This window comes from Bufo gargarizans, chromosome 2 (genome assembly GCF_014858855.1).
Source record: "Bufo gargarizans isolate SCDJY-AF-19 chromosome 2, ASM1485885v1, whole genome shotgun sequence".
NCBI classification, from domain to species: domain Eukaryota; kingdom Metazoa; phylum Chordata; class Amphibia; order Anura; family Bufonidae; genus Bufo; species Bufo gargarizans.
In genome coordinates this window covers 43,774,676-43,790,549 of record NC_058081.1, presented here as the reverse complement: position 1 = coordinate 43,790,549, position 15,874 = coordinate 43,774,676, and the positions used below count along the sequence as shown (strand labels likewise).

The 15,874-nt window shown below is 45.8% G+C and overlaps 1 protein-coding gene across 1 annotated transcript in view; it reads right to left on the bottom strand.

Annotated features, from left to right (window-relative positions):
- DSN1 (DSN1 component of MIS12 kinetochore complex) overlaps nt 1–2,607 on the bottom strand; it is a 51,906-nt gene extending 49,299 nt beyond the window's left edge. Inside the window, exon 1 of the mRNA XM_044282831.1 lies at nt 2,401–2,607. The gene's annotated coding sequence lies outside the window, so the exon portion shown is untranslated. The remainder of the gene's footprint in view (nt 1–2,400) is intronic.
- Nucleotides 2,608–15,874: the final 13,267 nt, after the last annotated feature.

Below are 15,874 nucleotides of genomic sequence, written 5' to 3'. Positions count from 1 at the left end.
GTCCGGTTTCCAGTATGAATGCCCGGAACCATTGTGCACCGAATACCATTAAGCCTCATGCATACGTCCATGGAACGCGGTCTGTGAGATACGGGAGCACGGAGTCATTGGTTGCTATGACGCCATGCGCTCCTGCAATGCCAGTACGGTATCTTACGGACCGTGTTCCACGGACGTCTGCATGAGGCTTTATAGTCAGGTGGTGCACAGTCTTATCTGGAAAATTAAATTTGAAGGATATGCAAGTGAGACCTAACGTGCCCAGCAGGGCATTAACAGTATTTCCAAGAGCCCAAGCCCACCTCCTTCAGCTGCTGCCAGTTCCTCCACCCGAGCTCACAGCTCTGCCCCCTCCACCTGTGACATCAGATTCCCTCTGTATAAAATTTTAGGCAGACCATACAGTGAGCACTGCTGACGTCAGCAGCGCATGCGCAGTACACACAGTGAGCCCGATGCGAACTGTATATAAGGCAGGTGCAGGAAGATTCCTGGTCTGCATGAGATTTCATACAGAGACAAGCGGATGCCTCGAGTGGAGGGGAAGGGGTCTAGTGACATCGCAGGCCAAGGAGACAAGAGTTTCCTTTAAAACCGGACTCAGCTTTCATTACGAGGTACAAGTCGGTTTTAAGTTTTAAAAGTCAACTACCGAAGTTATTCAACAAAGTCAGGCGCGACTTCGTGAACAACTTACGTCGGCTCATCGGAGCCCATACGTTCTAAGGGTCCATTCACATGTCCGTAGTGTATTGATCCGCGATACACCCGGCCGGCACCCCCCATAGAACTGCTTATTCACGTCCGCAATTAAGGACAAGAATAGGACATGTTCTATTTTTTGCGGGCCGTGCTCCAGAAATCCAGATGTGGAGAGCACACAGTGTGCTCTCCACATCCATTCCTGCCCCATTGAGAATGAATAGATCCACACCTGTTCCCGATATTGCGGAATGGATGTGAACCCATTTGCGGACGTGTGAATGGACCCCAACAGGGCTCCAGATGGCGACCAAAATGGTCGCCAATGTGACTTAGAATTTACAAATGGCGACAAGACTTTTTAGTCTTGTCGCCATTTGCGACTAGACCCGCCGCCGCAGCTCTGCCGTTGAATACAGCGGCGGGCACAGGAGATTATAGTTCTCTGCCCCGCCGCAGCCGATGTTCTTCACAGCCGCCGTTACCTCAGCAGATCAGCTGTTGCAACTGCAGGGGTGAGCAGTGTAATTACAACTATGGCATCCCCATTCACTTCTATGGGACGGATCCGTCCTATTCACTTGAACACTCAAACAGCTGATTGGCGGAGATGCCAGGAGTCGCCTTCCTCCCGCTGTCAGATATGAACGAGGCATCTGAGGGGTACAATGAAGGGGGACGGAGCGATCGACATTCCCTGTCATTGCACCAAAAATGTGCTTCGTGACAAAGCAAATTTTTTCGTAAAATTTGGCGAGGCAGCAGAGTTGAATTTGTTAATACTTTGCTCATCACTAGTTGGGAGATATGCCATTATCTCAGGGATCTCATCATAATGGAGGTCAATGGACAAGCATAATGGGAACCGTTCCGTTCTTCTTGCCCATAGACCTCCATTATGACTGATCAAAACGGAATGCCTCTAAGGCCTCTTTCACTCGAGCGTGACGGATGCGTTCAGAGAAACTCGCACCATTTTGCAAGCCAGTTCAGTCAGTTTTGTCTGCGATTGCGTTCAGTTTTTTCCATGTGGCTGCAATGCGTTTTTCACGCGCGTGCTAAAAAAAATAAAAAACCTGAAGGTTTACAAACAACATCTCTTATGCTTCTGGATACAATGCGTTTTTACACTGAAGCGCCATTCCCTTCCACGGGGCCGGGGCTGCGCGACAAACACAGAATATAGAACATGCTGCGTTTTTCACGCAACGCAGAACTGATGCGTGAAAAAAAAAACCGCTCATGTACACAGACCCATTGAAATGAATAGGTCAGGGTTCAGTCGGGTGCTATGCGTTCACGTCACGCATTGGACCTGCGCGGAAATCTCGCTTGTGAAAGAGGCCTAAAGGTTTCCGTTATTTCCATTATAATAGAATTCATAAGGTTGATATGAACCCGCCCTAATATATCATCTATAAACTCAATGCACAAAGTAGCCTGCCTAAAAATAAGGTTTATTTCCGTGGCCTTCAAACTGTGTCTCTCCAGCTACAACAACTCTCAGCATGCCCAGACAGAGCTCCTGGGAGTCGCAGTGCAGCCACAGCTTTAAAACCTCAGGACTATTCCATGAGCGGAGAAAGGGGGGGGGGGGGGGGGTTCAACGCCTGAGCCGTTAATCTAGTCAACATGCTTTCCATAACAGTCCCTGTTACAAACAATACAAGCACGGAGGCCAGCTCTCAGGATACATACCGTTCACAGGCGTCGGTAACTTTCTATTTACCCGGAAGTAAGAAACGGCAGAAAGCGCCACCCAATCACAGCCAATAGCAGCCTTTCCAAGAACTGACCAATAGCGGTGCAGCTCTTATCTGCATCCGCGCCTGTATGGTGAAAGATGAGTGATGTCATTGGTCGGGGGTTGAGGACGATTAGGCGCGCTTTTTTGAGGCGACGATTTGTTTGTGGAGTTGAGGCGATGTGTTTGGGGTCGGTTACTCATAGTGTGTCCCAGTAGGTGGCGCTGTCTATAGCAGAGCCTTATCATTTGTACAGCCGGCAGGAAAAGGTTAAATGCCTCCTTTTCAGACGGCCATAAGTCCTCCTTCCCACACAGGGGATATCTGCATTTCTCCTACTTTATGCCACATTTATCAAGTGTTGAAAGCTTCGGAAATTTGCCTCACCTTAGGGCTCATGCACACTACTGTTGTTTTGCGTTCTGCAAATTGCGGATCCGCGAAACACAGATACCAGCCACGTGCGTTCCGCATTTTGTGGAACGGAACACCCATATTAGATCAGGCCTAACCCAGTCCGTAATACAATAATAGGAGGTGTTCTATTTTTTGCAGAATGGACATACGGACACACTTCCATTTTTTTATTTTTTTGCGGCACCTTTGAAGTGAATGGTTCTGCATACGGGCCGCAAAAAAAAATCGACTACTACCACACAAAAAATACGTTTGTGTGCATGAGCCCATAGGGTGCATTCACACAACTGTATTTTGGGTACGCATTTTTTACGGATAGGATGCAGACCCATTCGTTTAAATAGGTCCGCAAAAATTGCGGACAGCGAACAGTGTGCTGTCCGTATCTGTATGTCCGTTCTATAGCCCCGCAAAAACGTTAGAACGTGTCCTATTGTCCGTTTTGCAGACAAGGAAAGGCCCTGTGTATTTTCGATCACCGCCGCGCGGTGGACGGCGATCGGAACCCCATGCCTGCTCAAATCATTGAGCAGGCACTTGGGGCAAATGCGCCGGGGGGTCCGGTGACCCCCCCCCCCCCATGCATGCGATCACAGAAAACCGCAGGTCAATTCAGACCTGCGGTTTTCTGCGTTTCTGGGTTATTCGGTCGGCGGTCCGGCGGGATATTCAAAAGAGGCAGGCGCTCCTCTCCTCCTTTTGTGTTCCGGAGCCGGAGGAGAGAGGAGCTGCCTGCACGTGTGTCCACCATTGCTGCCAGCACCCCGATCTGTGCCCCCAGCACCCCCCATCAGGTACCTAGGGACAGCATAGGGAAAGTTTGGGTTAGGCCCCATGCACACGGCCGTGTTTCACGGCCGTGTGCGGGCCGTGGAACCGCGGCCTGGATCCCTCCTGAGAGCAGGAGCGCACGGCGTCACTGGTTGCTATGACGCCGTGCGCTCCCTGCTGCCGCCGCAATACAGTAATACACTGGTATGATCTATACCAGTGTATTACTGTACTGTGCCGGCAGCAGGGAGCGCACGGCGTCATAGCAACCAGTGACGCCGTGTGCTCCTGCTCTCAGGAGGGATCCAGGCCGCGGTTCCACGGCCCGCACACGGCCGTGTGCATGGGGCCTTAGGCAGGGAAAAAAGAGGGAAAGTTAGTTATTGCAGTTTATTGCATCACCCTAAGTTAGGGTGTCTGGGGTCCACAGCACAGCTGTGTGACCCTAGACCCCTCAGGGGTGCTGCCGCTTGCCCCCCCCCCCACACTTTTTTGGGGTGCAGGTTTTTATTTTTGTGTACGCTGACTGTGGCCGGCACTCTTAGCGTCCGGCCACTGTTAGCGCATCGCACACCCCACCGCTGATCAACTTCGGACGGTTGATCAGCGGTTTTGACATTTTTGTTCCACATTTTTTGCCCTTTCTTTTGTTAGTTTTTTTTTTTTTTTTTCTGTTAGTTTTAGGTTTAAGTCCGCGAACACCCGTGCCTCCGCACACATGCACACCAAAAAAAGATTTCCACACACGCACATATACACGCAGACACACACTCCCCTATGGCCCGCCGGATGTTCTCGGCCGAGGAGGCATACGCCCAGCTTGCCCACATTCCTGTTGTCATCCGCGTCCTCTAGCGATGATGATGAGCCCCCAAGGCGGCTGAGACGCCGCAAGGCGGAGCAAGGGGATCACCATGTTAGGGACCCTGTGGCCCACACTAGTACGAGCAGCTCTGGGGCTCGTACTGGTTTCCCAGCCCACCAGTTAAATCCACCGGAGCACCCTGCCGGTGAACTTGTCTGGTGTAGCCCAGAGCGATACGAGCCTGTGATTCCTGATTTTGTAGGCCAATTAGGAATCCAGATTTCCACAGTGGGCTACACTGAATATGACATTTTTTGTCATTTTTTCAGTGACCCACTGGTAAATCTGATGGTGGAGCAGACGAACCTGTACGCCCAACAGTTCGTCGCTCAACACCGGGGCTCCTTTTTGGCCAGGCCCGGTGGTTGGACCCTGGTCAGTGCAGCCGAAATGAGGACATTTTGGGGCCTCGTGCTGCATATGGGCCTGGTCAAGAAACCCAGTGTCAGGCTGTACTGGAGTGTGGACGTCCTATACCAGACCCCACTTTACAGTACGGCCATGACACGCTCCCGGTTTGAGGCCATCCGGAAATGTCTGCATTATTCCGATAATGCAGCATGTCCCCCCCCGAGGTGATCCTGCCCATGACCGTCTGTATAAGATACGGCCGGTCATCGATCACTTTGGGGCCAAATTCATGGAGGCCTATGTACCTGGAAGGGAGGTCGCGGTTGATGAGTCTCTCATTGCGTTCAAGGTGAGACTCATTTTCCACCCGTATGTGCCCTCCAAGTGTGCGAGGTATAGCGTGAAGCTATACAAAATTTGTGAGAGTACCTCAGGGTACACTTACAAATTTCGTGTATCCGAGGGGCGAGATCCCGGATTTAACCCCCAGAATGTCCCCGCACTCTGGGTGTTACCGGGAAACTTGTGTGGGACCTTATGTACCCACTGCTAGATAAGGGTTACCACCTGTACGTGGATAACTTTTATACCAGTATCCCCTTGTTCCAGTCCCTTGCTGCCAGATCCACGTCCGCTTGTGGGACCGTGCGGAAAAATCAACGAGGCCTCCCTGCCCACCCCTTCCAGGTACCTATCCCCAGGGGTGAGACCCATGCCCTTACTACTGGAAACCTGTTGCTGGTCAGGTATAAGAACAAGAGGGATATCCTCATGCTGTCCACAACTCATGGTAACGGCATCACCCCTGTCCCTGTGCGAGGTACCACGGCAACGGTCCTCAAGCCCGATTGTATCGTCGACTACAATCGGTATATGGGAGGAGTTGATCTCTCGGATCAAGTCCTCAAACCATATAACGCCATGCACAAAACCCGGGCATGGTACAAAAAAGTTGCGGTCTACTTGGTACAGGTTGCCATGTACAACTCTTTTGTACTATCCCGAAGCACTGGCAGCACAGAGCATTCCTCCAGTTCTATGAGGCAGTCCTCAAGGCCCTGATCTTTTCGGACCGGGAAAGAGCAGGCCGGTGTACCTCGGGAACTGGAGGCGCCCGGATCGTCCCTGGCCAACACTTTCCAGGTGTGGTCCCCCATACTGAAAAGAAGGGACGAACCCAAAAAAAGTGCAGAGTGTGTCGCAGGAGGGGGATACGGAAGGACACCACTACTCAGTGCGACACGTGCCCCGATCACCCGGGCCTCTAAATTATTGGTTGCTTCAGGGAGTATGACACTTCCATGGAGTACTAAATTTGTATCCCAATTTAGCACTGACATCGGATAAAAAAAAACTGGTTCTCAGATTTGAGACACTCAAAAAAACTAAAATAATTTATTAAAAATAGACATATTAGGTATCGCCGTGTCGGTAATAATCTCCTCTATAAAACTACCCCATGACCCAAACCCCCCCGATTAACACGTTCAAAAAATAAATAAAAATAGGTGCAAAAAAATATTTTTTTTGTCACCTTACATAACATAAAGTTTAATAGCAAGCGATAAAAAAGTCATATAGCCCCCAAAATAGTGCCAATAAAACCGTCATCTCATCCCACAAAAAATGAGCCCCCACATAAGATAATCGGATGAAAAAAAGACTTATTAGGTATTGCCGCGTCCGTAAGAATCTCCTCTATAAAAATATCCCATGACCTAGCCCCCCAGATTAACACGGTTAAAAAAAAAAAAAAAAGTGCCAAAACCGCTATTTTTGGCACTTTTCCATTTCAATCCATTTTTTCCAGTAACAAAACAAGGGTTAACAACCAAACAAAAGTTAAAGTTTATTACCCTGATACTGCAGTTTACAGAAATGCCACATTTGTGGTCGTAAACTGCTGTATCAGTAAAAGACAGGCCGCAAAAGGAAAGGACCGACATGGTTTCTGGAAGGCCTATTTTGATGGCCTTTTTTATTGACACCATGTCCCTTTTGAAGCCCCCCTGATGCCCCCCTAGAGTAAAAACTCCCTAAAAGTGACCCCATCAAAGAAACTACACCCCTCAAGGTATTCAAAACTGATTATACAAACTTTATTAACCCTTTAGGTGTTCCTCAACAGTTTATGGCATATGGAGATGCAATTTCAGAATTTAAAATTTTGGTAACCTTGCCTCACAAAAATGTAATATGGAGCAACCAAAAATCATATTTACCCTAAAAATAGTCTCCCAAAAAATGCCACCTTATCCCGTAGTTTCCAAAATGGGGTCATTTTTAGGGAGTTTCTACTCCAGGGGTGCATCAGGGGGGTTGAAACAGGACACGGTGTAAATAACCCGGTCCATAAAAATCAGCCCTCCAAAAACCAAACGGCGCACCTTTCACTCTACGCCCCGCTGTGTGGCCGTACAGTAGTTTACGGCCACATATTGGGTGTTTCTGTAAACGGCAGAGTCAGGGCAATAAAGATACAGTCTTGTTTGGCTGTTAACCCTTGCTTTGTTAGTGGAAAAAATTGGTTAAAATTGAAAATTTGGCAAATAAATGAAATTCGCAAATTTCATCCCCATTCGCCAATAACTCTTGTGCAACACCTAAAGGGTTAACAACGTATGTAAAATCAGTTTTGAATACCTTGAGGGGTGCAGTTTCTTAGATGGGGTCATTTTTAGGGAGTTTCTACTCCAGGGGTGCATCAGGGGGGTTGAAACAGGACGCGGTGTAAATAAACCGGTCCATAAAAATCAGCCCTCCAAAATCCAAACGGCGCACCTTTCACTCTATGCCCCGCTGTGTGGCCGTACAGTAGTTTACGGCCACATATTGGGTGTTTCTGAAAACGGCAGAGTCAGGGCAATAAAGATACAGTCTTGTTTGACTGTTAACCCTTGCTTTGTTAGTGGAAAAAATTGGTTAAAATGAAAAATTAGGCAAAAAAATGAAATTCTCAAATTACATCCCTATTTGCCAATAACTCTTGTGCAACACCTAAAGGGTTAACAACGTATATAAAATCAGTTTTGAATACCTTGAGGGGTGTAGTTTCTTAGATCGGGTAATTTTTGGGTGGTTTCTATTATGTAAGCCTCGCAAAGTGACTTCAGACCTGAACTGGTCCCTAAAAATTGAGTTTTTGTAAATTTCTGAAAAATTTCAAGATTTGCTTCTAAACTTCTAAGCCTTGTAACATCCCCAAAAAATAAAATATAATTGCCAAAATAATTCAAACATGAAGTAGACATATGGGGAATGTAAAGTCATCACAATTTTTGGGGGTATTACTATGTATTACAGAAGTAGAGAAACTGAAACTTTGAAATTTGCTAATTTTTCCAAATTTTTGGTAAATTAGTTAATTTTTGTGCAAAAAAAAAAAATTGTTTTGACTTCATTTTACCAGTGTCATGAAGTACAATATGTGACGAAAAAACAATCTCAGAATGGCCTGGATAAGTCAAAGCGTTTTAAAGTTATCAGCACGTAAAGTGACACTGGTCAGATTTGCAAAAAATGGCCTGGTCCTTAAAGGGGTTGTCCAAGTTATATTTATTGATGACCTATCCTCAGGATAGGTCATCAATATCAGATCGGCCGGGGTCCGACACCTGGCACCCCCTCCGATCAGCTGTTTGAAGAGAAGGCGTGCGCGGTGTCAGCGCTGCCTCCTCTTCACTGTTTACCTTCTAGCCGTTGCATCTGCAGTGGTGAGCAGGTGTAATTACACCCAAGCCTTCCTATTGAAATGAATGGGACGGCTTGGGTGTAATTACACCTGCTCACCACTGCAGATGCAACGGCTAGAAGGTAAACAGTGAAGAGGAGGCTGTGCTGGCACGGCCCGCTCCTTCTCTTCAATCAGCTGATCAGAGGGGGTGCCGGGTGTCGGACCCCAGCCAATCTGATATTGATGACCTATCCTGAGGATAGGTCATCAATAAATATAACTTGGACAACCCCTTTAAGGTGAAATAAGGCTGTGTCCCTAAGGGGTTAAGGCCTCTTTCACACGAATGACACGGATTGTGTCAGGGTGCGTTCAGTGAAACTCGCACCATTTCGCAAGGAAGTTCATTCAGTTTTGTTGGCAATTTGTTTAGCGTTTCAGTTTTTCCTTGCAGGTGCAATCAGTTTTAATGCGTTTTTCACACGGGTGAAAAAAAATAGATACTATTTAGGGCTCATGCACATGGCTGTTGCCTGGCCATTCCTTGCAATTTGCAATCCCCAATGCTCGGGCAACATTTGTGCGGTTTCCGGGGCCCGTATATTGCGGGCCGGCTGTGTGCATGAGCCCTTACAAACCTCTAGTGACCATCAGTTGAAAACGCATTGCATCCGGATGCAATCCGTTTTTCACTGAAGCCCCATTCACTTCTATACGGTCAGGGCTGCGTGAAAAACGCAGAATATAGGACATGCTGGGATTCTCACACAACGCAGTACTGAAGCAAAAAAAAAAAAAAACTCTCATGTGCACAGACATAAAAATGAATGGGTCAAGATTTAGTCCAGGTGCTATGCGTTTCTTTCATGCATTACACCCACGTGGAAAACTCGCTTGTCTTTCGTCGAGAGAAAGCTACCCCAGTTTTCCTACTCCATCCCCTTGCTAGAGTGAGATTGGGACTCAGATATAAGTCTCAGTTATATATCGGCAGTGAAACTCTACAGCTATTAGGGTATTCTGGGAGTTGTAGTTTTGCAACAACTGGAGGGCCACAAGTTGAGCATCTCTGAGTAGCTAACTACGCCCTCTTTCCCACCCATATTTTAAAACTGGAGTGAGTGGTGTAAAAATGCAAAAAGTTTCAAAAGCCTCATTTTCGGACTTTTTGAAGCTAGAATTCTGGACTTGGGGGCGAAAAAATATACATTCAAAATTCCACACGCCAGTGTCCATCTTGTGGACCCGCAAAATACGGACACCGTCCGTGTGAACTTCGCATTGTGTTTTTTTGGGTACGTGCTGCAAAACATAGGACATGTGCTATCTTTGGCCTCATCCTGCGGATCATGGGCCCATTGAAGTCAATGTGGCACAGTTACTAAGACTGGATTTTTAACCCGGTCTTAGCTTCCCCATTCCACTGCCCTAAGATTCATCTAATTTATGATGAGGCATGGACAGCTTTATGGCGGTGACCATGCTGAGGAAGGACATGTCCTTTCTTGGTTCATTTGTGGCATTAGACAGTGGCCACATGAATGGCCTCAGCTAGAGACAGAAGGCAGATCACATACGACGGAGCTGACATTGCACTTTATCAGGACATTGCGCCTTTCACGCTTGCAAAAAGGCGCATTATGAAACCACTACTTGATGCACTGAGAGCGCAAAAAATCCCATAAGTGTGGCTATATCCCTTTGGCATCTCGATCCTGAAAAACGGGACACGCATAGCGATTCACACCCCAAATGACCTAGAGAAAGCCTGGGAGGCTATAGGAGTTCACCCGATAGAACTCCCTTCGTGGATGCCGATAGCTTCGATATATGCTTTCAGCTATCCTTCCTAAGTATACGTCTAGATAGATACCACCCTCCCCTCCCTCTTTGTTAACCCTAACTCCAGAATTGGGAATATCACCTCCCCCCCCCCCCCCCGGGATGTTTTATTTCTTTGGGTACCAGGGTTAAAAAGGAACACCAAAAGGCTCTAGATTCAATACTAGCTCAAATAACAAGGGTGGAAAAGCTAAACAAACTATCTGCAAGAGAGAAACAAAGGAAACTCACGGAGCTTAGACTGCAACTTAACAAACTTTTAGCCCAGAAAGTAAGGAAACAGATGTTAAATTTCCAACATAAAGTGTACGCCCATGGGAACAAAGGGGGTAAACTGATGTCCTCATTACTGAAAAAGACAAAAAACGTAACATACATTCCTAAAATAAGAAGGACAGATGGCAATGTTACCCAAGAAACGCCTGAGATAGCAAAAGCCTTCCAAAAATTCTACGAGGGGCTATACAACCTTAACCAATTAAAATCCCCAGACCAAGAAAATATTAGACAGACACACATCAAAGAACTCCGACACTCCCTTAAGTTACTGTCAGTGCACCCTGACGACACTGACTAACTCCATCACAACGGAGGAAGTGATTTTTATTATATGGAGCTTCCCCCCAGGTAAAAGCCCAGGACCAGATGGTTTGCCTCTCCTGTATTACAGGAGATTTCAGGATATCCTTATACCCCGATTTACTGACGTCTGTAATGCGTTATTACAGGGAGGTCACCTTCCTAGACAGACACAAGAATCGTATGTCACACTTATCCACAAAGAAGGCAAGGATCCTCAGAACTGTGGAAGTTATAGACCAATCTCCCTCTTGAATCTGGACCTAAAGATTTGGGCTAAAATTCTAGCAACTAGACTAAGCAAAATACTACCCTCCTTAATAGTTCCAGAACAGTCAGGCTTTGTCCAAGGCAGAGAAGGGAAAGACAATTCACACCGGATCTTTCACGCAATCCACACTGCTAAAACAAAGAGGTTCCCGTTGGTCCTGCTGAGCATAGACGCCAAGAAGGCGTTCAACAGGGTCAATTGGAACTTTATGAAATTGACTCTGGAAAAATTTGCTATTCCTGATCCGTTCATAGACTCGATATTTACTCTATACCAGCAACCACATGCCAGATTAAAAGTTAATGGCACACTCTCCCCAACTTTTGAAATAACAAACGGGACAAGACAAGGGTGCCCATTATCCCCATCCCTATTCATACTGGTAGTAGAGACCCTCATTCAGCTAGTCAGACAAACCACTGAAATCAAGGGTGTTAATTATGGAAAGAAAGACCTAAAATGTACTGCTTTCGCAGATGACCTTCGGTTCTTGGTGACTAATCCCGATAAAGGTCTGAATCACTTAGTTAAAAAAATTGAAATATTTAGCCAGATTTCAGACTTTAAAGTTAACCACTCCAAATCTGAAATACTAAACATTTCATTACCAGAATCAAGAGCAGCCTCTTTACAGACCCATCTTCCCTTTCACTAGACTAAGGGACCAATAAAGCACCTAGGGATACTGATACCAAGCGACCTAGATGATCTGTATAAATGCAACTATATACCCCTTAAAAGAGACATTACACAAACCTTACAGAAATATAGCTTGCCCTACCTATCCTGGATGGGCAGGAAAAATGTGCTCAAAGCCTATGTCTTTCCCAAGATTCTATACGTAATGCAAATGGTACCGATACACCTACCAAAAACTTTTCTCCTAGATATCAGGCGAATCTTCTCTAAATACCTGTGGAATGGGAGGAGACCTTGAATCTCACATACCATTCTAGTTAGACATAGCGACAAAGGAGGTTTGGAAGTCCCAGATGTTTCTAAATACTACTAAGCTATACAACTAATTAGGTGGTTGGAGTCAGTAGACCCCAAGAGACAACCAGATGTACAGGGGTTACTTGATTATAGTGTAGGCCCTTCACTCCAAAGTCTCCTATGGCTACCTGAAGCCCAAACAAAAACAAAGACCTTGATCCCTTATTAAAAGGGATTTGAGAGACATGGAAAGAACTCGGTAAAGATTTAGCCCCCAACCCGTCTCCTCTATTGCCAGAAAGCCTTATCCACGACTTATTAGGAAACAACAGGGATATCCTCTCGGAGATCTGGTCCTTGATAGCACAGGGTAGACTGGGGGAGTTAATCCCTGCCACAGAAGCATCTATATTGAGCAGGCTACCAGAGCGAATAAAAAACTCCCCAAGCTTTTTCCTCACAAAGTCATATATAAGTGCTGTGTGTGGTGGGTTGAGAAAGAAGTGCAGCTCAGGGAGACCATTGACAGATTTCAAAAAGATATTGTTATCTCCACCTCCCAAACAGAGGAAAATTGCAGCAATATATGATCTGGTGGGAGCAGAGGGTGAGGTGAAAAAGCCCCTGTACATTAGAGAATGAGAGAGAGAGCTTGACACAGTTTTTTTTTTCAGATCAGGAACTTAACCCCTTAGGGACACAGCCTTATTTCACCTTAAGGACCAGGCTATTTTTTGCAAATCTGACCAGTGTCACTTTAAGTGCTGATAAATTTAAAACGCTTTTACTTACCCAGGCCGTTCTGAGATTGTTTTTTCGTCAAGTATTGTACTTCATGACACTGCTAAAATTGGGTCAAAAAAGTTTATTTTTTTGCATTAGAAATACCAAATTTACCAAAAATTTAGAAAAATTAGCAAATTTCAAAGTTTCAGTTTCTCTACTTCTGTAATACATAGTAATACCCCCCAAAATTGTGATGACTTTACATTCCCCATATGTCTACTTCATGTTTGGATCATTTTGGGAATGATATTTTATTTTTTGGGGATGTTACAAGGCTTAGAAGTTTAGAAGCAAATCTTGAAATTTTTCAGAAAATTTCAAAAACCCAATTTTTAAGGACCAGTACAGGTCTGAAGTCTCTTTTTGCGAGGCTTACATAATAGAAACCACCCAAAATGACCCCATTCTAGAAACTACACCCCTCAAGGTATTCTAAACTGATTTTACAAACTTCGTTAACCCTTTAGGTGTTGCACAAGAGTTATTGGCAAATGGGGATGACATTTGAGAATTTTATTTTTTTGCCAAATTTTCCATTTTAACCCATTTTTTCCACTAACAAAGCAAGGGTTAACAGCCAAACAAGACTGTATCTTTATTGCCCTGACTCTGCCGTTTGCAGAAACACACCATATGTTGTTGTACACTACTGTACGGCCACACGGCGGGGCGTAGAGGGAACGTAACGCCATGTGGCTTTTGGAGGGCTGATTTTTAAGGTTTATTTACACCGTGTCCTGTTTCAACCCCCCTGATGCACCCCTGGAGTAGAAACTCTCTAAAAGTGACCCCATTTAGGAAACTACGGGATAAGGTGTCGTTTTTTTGGGAACAATTTTTAGGGTACATATGATTTTTGGTTGCTCTATATTACATTTTTGTGAGGGAAGGTTACCAAAAATTCTAATTCTGAAATTTCATCTCCATTTGCCATTAACTGTTGAGAAACACCTAAAGAGTTAATAAAGTTTGTATAATCAGTTTTGAATACCTTGAGGGGTGTAGTTTCTTAGATGGGGTCACTTTTAGGGAGTTTTTACTCTAGGGGGGCATCAGGGGGGCTTCAAAAGGGACATGGTGTCAATAAAAAAGGCCATCAAAATAGGCCTTCTAGAAACCATGTCGGTCCTTTCCTTTTGCGGCCTCCCTTTTACTGATACAGCAGTTTACGACCACAAATGTGGCTTTATGTAAACTGCAGTATCAGGGTAATAAATATTAACTTTTGTTTGGTAGTTAACTCTTACTTTGTTACCGGAAAAAACAAAAATGGAACTGGAAAAGTGCCAAAAATAGCGGTTTTGGCACCGTTTTTTTTTTTTTTTTGGACCGTGGGGGGTTAGGTCATGGGGTATTTTTATAGAGGAGATTCTTACGGACGCGGCAATAGCTAATAAGTCTTTTTTTTTTACAATTATATAGGTTTTAGACTATACTATCCTTTTTGATACAAAAGTCTTTTTTTTTTTTAGCCGATTATCTTATGTGGGGGCTCATTTTTTGCGGGATGAGATGACGGTTTTATTGGCACTATTTTGGGGGCTATATGACTTTTTGATTGCTTGCTATTAAACTTTTTGTTGCTATTAAATTCTTTTTTTGCACCATTTGTTTTTTCTTTTTGGACCGTGTTAATCTGGGGGGTTGGATCATGGGGCATTTTTATAGAGGAGATTCTTACCGACGCTGAGATACCTAATTTGTATACTTTTAATAAATTATTTTAGTTTTTACAATTTTTTGGGGTGTCTCAAGTCTGAGAACCAGTTTTTTTTATCCGATGTCAGTGCTAAATTGGGATATAAATTTAGTACTCCATGGACGTGTGGTACTCCCTTTAGCAACCAATAATGCAGAGGCCTGGATGATCGGGGCACGTGTCACATTGAGTAGTGGTGTCCTTCCGTATCCCCCTCCTGTGACACACTCTGCACCTTTTTTGGGTTCTTCCTTCTTTCCAGTATGGGGGACCACACCTGGAAAGTGTTAGCCAGAGACGATCCGGGCGCCTACAGTTCCCGAGGTACTCCGGCCTGCTCTTTCCCGGTCCGAAAAGATCAGGGCCTTGAGGACTGCCTCATAGAACTGAAGGAATGTCCCTGTGTTGCCAGCGCTGCGGGACATGGCAACCTGTACCAAGTAACCCGCAACTTTTTTGTACCATGCCAGGGTTTTGAGCATGGCATTATATAGCTTGAGGACTTGATCAGAGAGATCAACTCCTCCCATATACCGATTGTAGTCGACGATACAATCGGGCTTGAGGACCGTTGCCGTGGTACCTCGCACAGGGACAGGGGTGATGCCGTTGTGTCATGGAACCATGAACCAGACGTACAACAAGAGATAAGTGGAAATAAGAAGGCTTTATTGAAAATCAAGCTGTAAGCAAAAGTCCAAACGGATGGCTAAACCGAAGCAGGGTCTTGCGTAGACAGAGGTCAGGAACCAGAAGGGTAGTCAGACGAAGCCTGGATCAGGAACCAGCAGGGTAGTCAGACGAAGCCAGGATCAGGAACCAACGGGGTAGTCAGACGAGGCCAGGATCAGGAACCAGAAGCAGCAGCAGTCTTAGAAGCATGTGAACACAGGAGGACCAAGCAAGGAACTGAAGCCACAGACCTCCTATATATATGAGCTAGGCATCCAGCTCCTCCCAGTGGGAAGGAGAAGCCGCAGGGTGGGAGGCTACAAGAAACCCAGAAACCAAGATGGCCGCCAGCACATGTCAAACGAAGGAGAACAGTAAGAAGGTAAGACCATGACAGTACCTCCCCCTCAAGGGCCCCTCCTCCGCGGAGTAAGGAACGGTTTCTGAGGGAAGCGTGCGTGGAAGGCTCGGAGCAAAGCAGGAGCATGGACATCTGCGGAGGGAACCCAGGAACGCTCCTCTGGACCATAACCACGCCAATGGACCAAAAACTGCAACCGACCGC